Raw genomic sequence first — 13,473 nt, 5'->3', positions numbered from 1 at the left:
GACAATTCAAGATATTCTTTCCTTGTGGACTGGCTCATGTGGCAAAAAAAAAACAAAACAAAAGCCCCAAAAGCAACAACCAGAAAAAAATGCAAATCCCAAACAGGTTAATCAAAGGTAATTGTGAATCCACATTCTGGATGAGAGCTCCAAACCACCATAACGTACTCTTCTTTCTCATGCAGACCTTAAAGATTTGGGCTCTGTTTGGTCTGGGATATTTCAAAAATTTTAGAGAGTAGAGATCTTGTCCACATGCATATCTCCCTGAAGAGGGTGCATCCAATTAACAGCTCTATTAAGTACAGCTTCTATGTCTGTAGATTTTAACATGGGAGGCATAAAACAGAATTTTACAGTCTACTTGTTTTTCAGAACCAAATAACCAAATAGAGAAGGTGAGATAGGAGAGGAGGTTGCAGCAGCAGTTTCTTGATTAGAGAGATTTTGCTGCTTCTGCTTTTTACTAACATCAGCAGCTTCAGGGTTGGTTATTTAGGACTACAAGGCATGTGTTTCCAAAGGAAATAGGGGCATGACAAAGGGTGACCCTGATGTGTCGAGGTGCTTGGTGAATACCACTAGACTTGCAACCAAGGCTAGCTGACTGCCCATGCCCTGGGCCACCCTTCCTGCAATGAGGTGTCTTCAGGTGCTCACACTTAGCCTGGGCATAGGAGGCTCCTACTGCTGGCACTGCAGCATGAGCACAGGGCTTCCTCGACATAGGATAGCTCATAAGCAGGCCCACAACTATAAACCACCCCTATTGCCCTGCCTGCCCCTTGGCAGAGCCAGAAGGAGGAATATTTGCTAATTTGAACCCTATGTTGGTGTTCACAAAATGGAAGCTGCACTCTCAATCAGTAGTGTTTGTCAATATGAACAAGCATATATTGTTGAATGGGAAAACAGATTGCTGGATTCTGGCCAAATTTCTAGCGCACAGGAAGGTAAATGAGCTGGCTGTAGGTCTCTTCAGCATTTGAAAGCATTAATATGCTAATGCACACAGACCAAAGTGTGTTAACATGATGAGAACAAAGTTGTGAGGTAACAAATTTTTAATCAAATTACTTATTTTTCTGTAGATGCTAAGGGTCGTAGCAAGTTTTAAGTATTTGCTCTGTCCATACAGCTGTATGAAATGCCACATTTCAGGTAAAACAGAGGTCATAAGATACACCCATAGTTTTGCATATCTATCTCACCCATCTCAGCCCCTGCATTGAGATTGCAGCAATCCAGCTCTGACAGCAATATACAAATGTGCATCTAAGGAGCAACATTTAGACTTAACTAAATGACCACTCCTTTAAATACCCTCTGTGTCATCCCAGGGACTGATTCATTTCAAAGAGCAGCTCCGCTGGAGATGATAGCATGGATTACATGATCACAAAATCAGTGTAAATGGGATCAGAAGCAGACCCATTAACTCTAATTAGGGAGCGTAGTGTGATCTTATTCCACTGCACTGTACACAGGCTGTTATTTCTAGTGACAGACGTTTGTTTTAAGGCAGTTAATTTGCACATAGAATTAATGGTAATGCATCCAAGAGCTGATATTGCTAATATACAGCATTAGCATGGCTCACTCTGTCCCCCAGCTTCTGCTCAGAAAGGGATTCCAAAAAGACAGAACACATCTCAGACTCAGTACAATAATGGTATTTTCTGTCTTTTATAGTGAACCATTTCAGCTCAGTGAATGTCAAAAATAGATTGTTATTTACTTTTTATGGTAGTGGAAACTGTTTTCAATGGATTGTGCATTTCTATCAGGTTTTAACATTCACTACTCCTGGAAGCAGCAAAATTCAGTAGACAGATTTTTGCTTGTCTTTAAACCTTTCACCAGCTGACTAATCCCCAAGGTTTAATAGCTGGTAGACATCTGTAGGCAAAAGCAAGAGAAACGAGTTCATCAAGGAACTGTATCATGCTTCCAACTTGTGGCAACATGAGTGCCTCTTCACCATCTGTTATTTGTGTGAGGATTTTATTATGTAAATGACGGCACACACTGCTCTCTAAACAAAGGAAAATTATTCCCCTTACAGTATATTGCGACTGCCAGGCTTCAGTGTCAGCCTCGAAACAAATAATGAAAACAACAGAGAAGTGGCAGACAGAATATCTTGGGTTCTACTTATCCTTCTAAAAGGGAGCAAATATATTCAGGAAGAATTTGTTTATTACGTGTATTGTGGCTCATAAAGACAGGTAGTTAATGAAGCAGCAAACAGTAAATGGATAAAACTAAATCAAAGTGAGTTTTGAAGGTTTAAAATAGATGGAAGAGACAATCCTCCAAAACAATGGAGTCCTAAAATTCCCTGTTCTCACTGAGTGCCAAAAACATGGAACTGGGCCCCTAAATTATCTACAACAGACAAAAAGTATTGTTGTGGAATAGGATTAGAAATATGTATTGTGTCCTACATCCTGGTTTAAAATTTTCCATTAAATTACCAATTTAAATTGAAATGTAATTATCTTAACTGGCATATTTTTGGCAGCTGTGATGGGAAAAAAAAATAAAATCCCTATGCTACACTGGATCAAGTAAAAACCCATAGGAGTTCTAACACTGGCCCTTAATCAAAGTCTGCGAAGACACAAAGGCTTTGAGCTAACCTATGCCAAGCCATGTTGGACAGTATGGCACTGCCTAGAGCGTCCTTTTGATGGCATTTAAAGCACCTGGTGCCCTAGGAAAAGAAATTATATCTAAGGCTGTACATTCTCTGTTTTCCTTAAACCGATCTGCCAACCAACAGTGGCTGCTGTAATAGCTGCATAACATTTCATGGGAAAGAAAATGCACCACTGTTCTTATTTTATTAATTTATTTAATATGTGACACATATTAAGGGTGATCATCTGCACACACACTCTTCTTCATTGTGTATTTCATGTGATTTAATATAATTAAACTATTGTTGTATTAATTGATATAATTCAAATCTTAAATTTCTAATTGGAAAAAAAGGATGCATTGGGGACTGTTATTCCAGGTGAACTTAAACAGAAGTAACAGAAACCAGTGCCAGATTTGACCGAATTTGTGATACTAAGGGTGTTTGGTTACTTCCTGTATTGTCTTTGTGTGATTTCTTACACTTGTCAGATTTTCCTGACTTAATTATGATTCAATGTTGAACTTTACAGATAGCCAACTGCTGGTACTGCTGTATTAATTTGTTAATTTTATTAAAACGTGTTAAATTTCATGGATGCAACAGGAACGTATTTTGTGATAGAACAGCTAATACTGGAGAAATTTGCCATGAAACTAGCAAGCATGCCAGCTTTATCAGGTATTCCTTTTCATTCAATTTCTCTTCTTTTTTCTGGTTATTTATTCATTTACATCTAATTTTGTTAAGGATACTTCTGAAGTGTTTTCGTGCTAAAAGATAACCTGAGTTGCTTTGTAACAGGTTGCAGCAAAAGAACAGAATAATGCTACCACTTTGCACTTCTTAGCAAAACTGGCTTTTGTATCTTTTTTGAGGTGTACCTTAAAAAAATGAACTGTTGCTGCCTGCTGTCATGGGGTGTTTTTTTTTGCAAAATTAGAAATCAATGGCAACCATAACCTAATTCCTCAAGTCAAATAATTTGTTTCAAGTTTGCAGATGTGACATAAGCTTGTTTTCATCATTGCAGGTCTGAAAAACAATTCTAAATATATTAAATATTGATGAACATTACTGTGTCATAAATTTTCCCTCTCATAGTGTACATCTAAAATTCATGTGTCATTTGAAGCTAACTTTTTACACAGATGGTCATCATAATGGTGCAACCAAGAAATGGTGGAGTTTGGAACCCTTAGGGAGGCGAGGAAGGTATAGAGGGAGGTGTCCCTGCCCAATGCAGAGGGGCTGAAACTAGGGGATCTTTAAGATCCCTTCCAACCCAAACCAATCTGTGATTTTATGATCAGTGTAGCCTAATGGATCTTTAGATGTGAAATGGTACTGGAAGTAAGAAAGAAATACAGAAAATATATTCTTCTCTATCACACTTTTTAACTTGCTACTTATCCATATACATTTATGAATCTGTCCTCTTCTTATTCTGTGAACAGTGATGTTTTTATAAGCTTTTAATTTTGTGTCTAGTTTGCTGCCATTTGAAGTTATTCTTTCCACAGTGAATTGTGCAGCTGTAGACTCTTTACACCATGTAACTGTAGATTCCCCGTACTTTCTCCACCGTACCGTGTTTTTTACATCACACATATGCATATGATTTCCATAATTATTCAGTATTCTCAAACCTAGAAGAGATCCATTCAAACAGGAATGCAAATATTCTCTATAATCATTCCAATGTAATATACTTTTTTAACCCTACAAGTTTGTATATCTAAACTAGCGGGGAACAGTTACATAATAAACACTCTGTATTGGCTGAAGTCTTCATAACCTTAGAAGCCTGGAAATGATATTATTAATATCCCAGATGATGCTTTACTCAGTCATCTGTTTTCTGCTTTTCAGAGCAGCTAGGCACAGGGGAAGGAGCCCTGTTCACACAAGACTCACTGATTTGAGCAGGAGGTGAACAACTTTGGAGAAAAATTGCCCCCCTCTAGCCATGGTCACAGTGGTAGGACTTGAGCTCAAGGTGGGTCATGCACTGCAGGTGCCCAACAAGGTCAGCAGAGAGAGACCATAGCCACCACTCCACCAGAGCCTGGCTGGCGCAGTGGGCTGCCACAGTCCCTCAGCACCTCTGGAGTTGTGCAGTGGGATGTCAGGAGACGTCTTGCAAGCTCTAAAGGATGTTAAGCTCAACACCAGCTGACAGAAATGCCTTCCAAGGTCTTTGGTCAAAAAACAGGGGGTCTTAGGAGGTGTTAAAAGTTTTGGCCAGCATTCTAACCTAGGGTAATGGAAGAGTTTCTCAGAAGAAAATACTCTGTTCCTGGTTTTTGGACTCCAAGGAAACTAGGAAATGAAGTTGAGGCTCAGATTTAGTAGCTGGTTATGCCATTTGCACATGCAAAACCCCCAGGAAAGAACCACCAGCAAAATGAAAACATAAAACTGTAAAGGCAAGGGCTTTCAGTGCAAATTTTGACTCCAGGGTGCCAAATGAAGGTAGAAAAACACAAAAATTACACAACTTGAATAATTTTTTATCTTTATTTCCTGAAAACTCTAGCTGACAGTCACACCTCACCTAAATTCTGATACGTCTTCTCTTGATTTATATGCAAAACAAATAAAATTACTGCTTTGTTACTTGAAGGTGCTGTGTTTCTTCTCTTACTTTCAGATATTTTCATTTCTATGCTGTTGCTCAGACTCTCCTTTCCCCATGTCACTAGTCTTGTCTTTCAATCCTTCTGTTCTAACACTTTCTCTAAATAAGGTTTTCTTTCAGAGTGTTTTTTTCTCTTTCTTTCTGTATTGTCAGTGTGCAATCTCAATTATACCTAGTAACTGTCAGCGTAACCTGAAAAGCTATAGCACAGTGGACTGGATGTCTGAGAGTCAGTGTTCTTTGCAACTGCTAATAGCTTGAGCAGGTCTGTTTTTCAATATTACACATTTTCACCCCATTTCTAGTAATGCAGGTAGAGCTATCCCCCTTTCTCGGCAAATCGTCATGATGTTCCAAGAGTTATATAGATAGCAAACAATGTTGGTAGCAGAAAAAGAGGAAAGATTCCATCATCAGAACAAAATGGACCTAAAGGATTTATAAATGAAAGGCCAGTTATTCTCTGGGGTGCATGGGGGGTCACTTGCACTGTAATCAGTCTTGAGAATGTGAAGGCAGAGCAGGACCTTGACTGTCTGTATCTGGACTTTGTCAGGCCATTCATCTGTGACCAGAATTGTATCGTTACTCTGGTTTTCAATAAAGGGATGTTCACCGAAGCATCACATTGATATTTTTGAAGTATGTTCCACATTTTCAAAGGAACAAATTTATCAGCAAAGAATTGAAATGTCTAGCTGTTTCAATATGGTATCAAGATTTCATATTACACTACTGTGCAAGTGCGTTCATTTTTCTCCTAGGTGTAATGGGAATGAGTTCAACAAATGAAAGCATGTTAACAAGAAGATGATTTGGCCAAATGTCTGTCCTTCTTTCTAAGAAATAAAAAAGCGCTTAAGAAACAAAACCCAAAAAGCATGAGCTTGCTTTCATTGCTCAGAGATCAGACCTGATACTCAAACAGTAGTCAGGGACAATGTTAGCAGGTAGACCCACCGGATTTCAGCAATACTGGGCTTCTAGTCCTCACCTCAACTGTACCTAGGTTGACTGTTACCTGAAGGAGCTTAGTTCTCAGGCACCTCTTGCCTTATTGTCTTAAAGCTGAGTGTTTCTGGAAAATCTTGTCAGGCTTTCATCTCTGAGTCCTGTACTGAGCAAACCCTTTGCAGGTATTTGAAGTCTTTTGGTGTTTTTATAAAATGTGGCCTTTAGCAACAACCCTTGGACATTGCACTGAGAATATTCACAAAATCTGAGGCAGGATGCTGTTCTGTCTGACATATGTGGCTTATGACCCTGAGAGCTGACGAGCTTTCTGCAGGACCAGGCAGCTAACCAGGCTGAATCCTTGGACATTGAACCTCCTGCATTACTTGATTATATGGCACAGAAAGTAGCAGTTGAAGGTGCATAGTTACTCCATGATGTGATTATTCTTCTGGGACCTATGGAAAATGGGTGAGTAAGCCCAGTCTGGACTTTTGCTGACAGGCCAATTGGGATAATCGGTATCTTTTTTTGCAACATTTCTCAACAGGAAAAGCAAGCCTGGAGCTGAAAAGAAGAAAAAAAATCTCTTCATGAAGCATTTTGTGTCTAAGATTGAGACCTTTTCAAGGATTTAAATCCCAAATACATATGAAACGTCTGACCAGCTATAACAGCTACTGGGGGACGAGGGGAAGAAAGAGGGTGGGAGAAGGAAAGGGAACCAAACCCAAAGAAGGTGATGCTGTTTGGAAAAAATGTCTCATATAATTTGGCATCTAGCTCTAAGTATGCTATTGCCAACCTGTGAGTTCATTTGAGGTTTATAGCAAGTTACAGGAAGAATAAAAAGTTAATCATGTGCAGAGCCTTGGTGTTGTATTCTTGCCATCTATTTCAATAGCAGTAATAACATACAGACTGAGAAGTGATTGCAGAATGGCATAAGCTGCTTTCTCCTTGAGTTTGCAAACGTATTTCCACTTAAAGCTTATTTTTTATGTTTTCCATCCAAATTTAAGAAAGCAAAATGATGAGGTCCAAGAACATTATACATGGGTTGGATCTGTGGTCAGATTTTTCTGTCAGTTTCTACCCAAGTTAAACTTTGGGACTTTTCATCTAATATCTAAAAACATAAAAATATTTTTTTGTAGCTCAAAAACACAAACAGCAATAGGATAAAAGGAAGAGAAACTCAACAATGAAAGTGGCTGCTCAACAGAAGATTTAACTACATGTTGTAGCCTGTGTCTTCATAACAAATTGTAAAAGCTCCTGTTAAAAGACTTGGGGGATTTAAAGCTGAGGAGATTTCTTGAAGTGTTGTCTGAGCCTGGATCTAGCACTTCAGTCTAAAGATTACTTTAATTCTCTTTTTAAGAGCTGAAAAGTTTATTTTCTTCTTGCTGTTTACTCATGTTTTTCTGGGTTTTTGTCTGACTCTTTAAGTTCATAACTATGAACTTTATTGACATCATCTCAGGTGAAAGATCTTAATGCATCTACAATTGTCATTTCTACTTACAATAAAGCAATAAGCTTCTCAATAATAAACCATATACCAGAAGATCCCTTCAGTGGATAAAACTTTTCTCCTTTCTGTTTCTGAAATAATTTTGAGTGATAATCACCTCCTTGAAAACCTTTTTCTTATAAACTTGACAGAAGCTTTTTGCTCTTTGCTCTCACACCACACAAATAATAGAGTAGCAAATTGTACCCATAGCAAATCTGTGCCTTTACCTACATTTACCATCTTTATTAGCATATTAGCATATATCTGTGTTATCCTGATACACTGTAAATGCACTGGACCTGAGGTATACAGTAACTGCACATAAAAATTTTATTCTTTTTTACAGGACTTGAAATTTGGTGAAAGCTGCCTGTGGATGAGTGGTCCTACTTATTAAGGATCATTTTTATCAGCTCTAGTCCACAAATTAACGCTGCTCTTTGGGGGAAACAAAATTATTTTAGAAAAAATGATGTCTTTGAGTTTCTTTATATCTTGCCATTTTAATTTTGTTTAATGTATTGGCTTCTTGTGCACTGCTTTCTCTCCTTGTATATCAAAGTTACTAGTTTATGCTCTATTGGTGCACAACAGTTCTTAGAGTTGGTACTTCGCTGTCAGTAAGAAAGATGAGAAGCAAAAGTGTGAAGGATTTTCCTGGGGTATGATAAGAGTTATAGCCATGTCTCTAAGAAACTTAGGCAGGTGAAAAAAGGCTGAACAGCAGAATAGTAGGGCAAGACCATCATTTTGCTTTGGGAGATAATACAGTTTGAGTTATGTGTTTAAAATAGTTGAGACTGGTTTATATTCAGTTACTTTTAATTGTCCAATGCTTTCACTACATAAAATAATGAGGGTTCTTGATTTATTTTTTTTTAATCTTGCCAACTGGCCTGCCTCTTTCCCATAGTTTCTTGCCACCTTTGATTTCTTATGCTAGAGAGAGAGGAGAGAGTTTTCTACTTACTCTGCTTGGAAAAGTTTTCTCAAAAGGTTCTCTTTGGGTTTTAACCTTGGGTTGTTCAATCACCTTCATTAGCAAAAGAACAAAAAACTTTGTTTAACAGTGCAGATCTCTGGCCTAGCCTAAGTTTGCTGAGATTTCTGGACACATCTAATACTGTTTACATAGATCTACCATATCTATCTGCATGGATATTATACTGGCCTTGCTACAGTACTTATTTGCACTAGAAATGTGATGGCTGTAGGTACCAGCATGCTCAGGTTCTAAAAAGAGCTGGTAACTCTGACTTTCAACAGAAGACACAAGGGAGAAAAGACATTAAGATTCTGTGGAATTACTTCTTTTCTTTAGCATTGTCACAAAAAAAAATTAAAATCTAAATCTTTATGCTTCTATTTGCCCCCTCCCCCAACCCTGAAAATTTTACATTTGATAAAGAGCCCGAAGGCTTACTAACAATTTAGTAAGAATATAATAAACTCATCATCTTTCCTGATGAATTTTCATCTCCTAAATATTTCCCTTATTCTTTAAAATGAGGAGGAAGTTTCTCTCTCATGGTTTGTCACAGCTGAGTCTTATGATGAGTATCATATAATCAGTATGACTTACACATATGCTTGATTTTATTTTCATCTAAACTACAACATTTGTCAGTTGCTGTCTTGAAGCCATTGCAGTTATACTGTCCTGAAATGAAGGTATATGTATATGTTTGTAGCTCCAGCACTGCAGATAGGAATATTAGGGGTATGATTTCACGTATTTGAAGTTCTCAAAGTGCTGGAAGTAGAGATCTTTGCCAAATAGGTCAGATGATTAACTACTTTTATTTTCTCTCCTGTAAGATTGGTTATATCAATAAGAAACACATAACATATGTCTTTATAGGGAGCCAGAGAGACATAAAGTACAGTTTTCCTGGTTCTCTGTAATGCTGACAGACAAATATCAGGTTAGTGTGAGTGACTATGGTGTGAAATCTGAGTTTCAGAAGTATAACACACTATTGTTTCAGCGGTAGAAATATGTCTATATTTTTCTCATAACTTTCTAGTGAAAGAAAAATGTTTCTTGTGCTTCTTGTGCTCATTTTGAATTTCTACAAGCTAGCTGCCAATTTTGTAAATGACAAAAATACTGCAATGTTACGATGTTGCCATGAAAGTATTGTTCCTGATATAGACTTGAATATAATAGTAATAATACCCAGTACTGTATGTATGTTATACATATGCACTTTTTCTACATTCACAAAGTATGTGAAGTAATTAAACTTCTTTATTTTGTTAAAAGATAGTCTAGTTTTATAGCATCCATAAATGTACCTACAATTTTTAAATTTAAGACACTAAAACTATTTATTTATGATTTTTAACTTCTACTGAAACTGTAGTGTCATGTTGGCATGTACAGAGTAATATCCTTGGACTTCCTGAGGTTTTAGCTGGCAGAGTTGTCAAATTAAACTAGGACATTTTGTAAATGTATCTTTAATAAATGCATATGTCTGTCATGCTTCCCTACTCAGTCTTATAGATCAGCCTGTATCTAGCTGTCAGATACTCTCAACCCAGTTGTCCTAATCTGTCAAGTAAAAATTATAGCATCTAGGTTCACATCCTTTTCTGAAGGTATCTATTTATGCCAGTGACATGTCAAGGACACACAAAAATTTTATTTTTTTTTTTTTCCACTCCACCCCCCCCCCCAGCAATGAAACCATTAACAGCTGTCTCAAGTCCCTTCCAAGAGGGCAGTGGTTAATACATAGAGAGAATTTATAATGAAGGAACACACCAGCCAAGCAAAATAAATTCTGGATAGAATTTTAAAAAATTATTTCTAAGAGATAGTGACCGTTCAGGCTTGTTTCAGTACCATCATCCTCACCCCCACTCATTTACAGATAAGTTTATGCTCCTGTGTTGCAAAGAGAGATGTAGAGGTTGCCTCCAGGTTATGTGTCTCTGCAGTATCTGGCAATTAACTGTTGGAGTTCTAATGACACATCAGATAGATACAACATTTGCTGTATCAAGATACAACTATTGCTGTAACTTGAGAAAATTTAACAATCCATGGGGAGTATGAAGCTGTTCCTTCTCCTAGTTCCATCAGCTCTCCCTGAGCATACATCAGAGGTTAAGAGTCAGAGGGGGATAAAAAGAGGATGAAGGAATCCTTGGTATTTTTAAAAGAGTAAAGCTTTTTATGAATGAACAGATGTTAAAGAACACTATTTGTGACTTTTAATTTTTAGAAATTTTAAACTTCATTCTATTTAAAACAATGACTAAAATTCATCTGCATTCAGTTTAAGACAGTAAGAAAATTAATCTTAACTTTTTTGAAATCTTGTGCTCAAATAATTAAAGAATAAAAATCTCAGTTTACATCAAGCTTGTAACTCATTCTAGTCATATTAACAATACTTTTTAATTTTGTTATTTTTTGTTTGGGTTTTTTTGTTGTGGTGTTTGGTTTTTTCGTCTCTGAGATGAGTAAATTCTCAAGTACTTTTTAGGTGTGATATACTCAGCTTTATTTTGAGCTTTCCATTTATGTATGCACGTTAGCTAGTTTCTGTAGTGATCTGCATTCTTTTGCTAAAAGGATTTATTCCTGCAGTGTCCTATAAGATGAGAAATGTAATTTCCTCTCTTTTTGCTGTAGTAAAATGGAGAGAATTGCAACTATTCAAACTAAAGTCATCTTTAGATAAAGAATTTGGATTCCAATTTGATATATTATGAGAAGAGATTTATGTTTCAGACCTCTTATTCTGGATATACTGGAGGAAGCATTGACAAGAAGGGAGGACACCTGCCCCAGCAGTCAGAAGGCCTGTTCTTTCATGAGCCAAAGACCAATAGAACATGACATGTGCGAAGGACCTGAGTATTGAGATGCTCTCTAGAAATCTGCCATAGCCTGTTTTGATCAATATTTAAAACAAGGATATAACTCTGCTTTCTACAGGAAGAATCGCTGAAGGAATTGTTTTCAGAAGGGTGATATGTTCTCAGGAATAATGACTGTTGCTTCTGTGCCAGAAGTGAGTGGAACTTGAGTGAATTCATTGCACATGGGAAAACAGAGTGGGAATAGCCTGAGGAGGAAGCGCATTGCTTTGCAATCTTAAAAAGGAGTTAATCACTTTGAAATCCCCCCAGGTGTATGACAGGGAATTGGACTTATCACAAATGAAATCTTTCATCAACAGCATTTAACTAGTTATCTCCTTCTCTGACAGACTGTCTTGTTCAACAGAGTCCCGTTTTAATCCCCATTATAATTGTTTTAATAATATTATTTATAATGTGCTTTTGTAGAATCAAAATATGATAGCTGAAGTGGAAAAAAAGATCATCCTAAACATAAAGCATTTTTTAAAAATTAGAATCCTGGAACTATAACATTAAGGTTGGTTTGCCTTCCCTAGTATGGGTAAGATTTATACTTGATATAGCTGTTCATTTGCTTTTTCTAAAAACCCCAGAATAACCATTCAATTTAAGGCAGGACCTGATGAAGAGCAGTCCTATGGATTGTGATAGGGTGTGATGGATGTTTACCATGGTCTTTTCTGCCTTTGAGATCTGTGTATATCTGAACTAGCCACAAGCAGCCCATGAAAGTTTTGAAATCAGGTAAATAAATAACTGCAATGCTGACAGGTACCAAGTAACAAAATTATGGATGCAAATGTAGAAGGGTGTGGAAAAAAACAGTGCCACAGTTTCCATCTCTCAAGCTAAAAGCTTGAAAAATTTAAATACAAATTCAAAGTGACTGTTAAGAGAAAGAAACCTTGGATTTCAATCTGATGAAACGTGTACTAGAAACAGAAAGTGGCAGCAGAAACAATTAAGTTTGGAGAGGGACAGACAAGATTAAAGTCCCTCTCCATCTTGCAATCTGGATAGTAGGAAAGAATTTATGTACCTTAATTTTAAATTTGATAGGTCAAATATTACTTGATTTGTTCATGTGTGTGATCTTTCTTCACAAGTTTACAAGGAAACCCATCAAAAGTGGACTGAAGAAGAGTCCATTCTAAATATAGCTGTATAAGGAAACAAGGAGAGAGCAATTGAATTGGAGAATTCTGCTGTTTTCCTTGGAGTAATAGCATTCTTCCTCTGGTTTTAAGAAATCTGATTCCTTTCTGTTATACTCTCACAAATTTGTAGTAGTAGTAATGCTTAAAATGTACTATATGGATTTACAGTCTTTAACATTTTTTGTAAAGTTTCAAATAAGTATTTTTCCTCAAACAAACCACAGATATTCTTATGTGAAATTAATTTGGTGACTAAATTGCAGGTAGTTGCTGCAGCAAATTCACCTTTAACCTTCTCTAGAGAAGGGTGCAGTTCTTAAATACACAGTGAATAAATTGTGGGCTTGTTTCTCTGAACAAAAGCTGTATTTGAAAGAATTTATTGTGAAAGAAGTTGTATCATACATAATGAAGTGTTATAAAAGTCCTGAGTTATTTCAAATTACTAACTCCACATTAGGCATGGGGTAATCTGTGCCTGGAGCAGCTAGAAGTACAGAGGACCTAATGTAAAGCATGTTGAAGTCAATGACTTTTTTCCATTGTCTGCAACGGACATAAGGTTGTTCAATTTCATGGGATGGAAAAAAAAATATTTTATGTAACAAACATGCACAAAGAAAACCAAATTATCCCTTAAATACATGTGCTTGCTTCCTGATGGTTTTTAATGGGAAAC

General features: G+C 36.9%; 1 long non-coding RNA gene across 2 annotated transcripts; it reads left to right on the top strand.

Moving 5' to 3' along the window:
- The first annotated feature begins 3,279 nt into the window (after positions 1-3,279).
- Positions 3,280-11,973, top strand: LOC130601174 (uncharacterized). 2 transcript variants are annotated; one of them, XR_008972610.1, is made up of 3 exons: positions 3,280-3,325; positions 4,517-4,643; positions 11,504-11,973. It is a non-coding gene; the product is annotated as an uncharacterized LOC130601174 (long non-coding RNA). The 2 variants fall into 2 exon arrangements; XR_008972611.1 differs by lacking the exon at positions 11,504-11,973 and adding an exon at positions 6,050-6,156.
- The last annotated feature ends 1,500 nt before the right edge of the window (positions 11,974-13,473 follow it).

This window comes from Pezoporus wallicus, unplaced genomic scaffold (assembly GCF_028554395.1).
Source record: "Pezoporus wallicus isolate ANWC-B61680 ecotype Strahan unplaced genomic scaffold, APGP_CSIRO_Pwel_v1 contig_6484, whole genome shotgun sequence".
Lineage (NCBI taxonomy): Eukaryota > Metazoa > Chordata > Aves > Psittaciformes > Psittacidae > Pezoporus > Pezoporus wallicus.
Note: the sequence above shows the minus strand (reverse complement) of the source record. Positions and strands in the feature narration are given on the sequence as shown.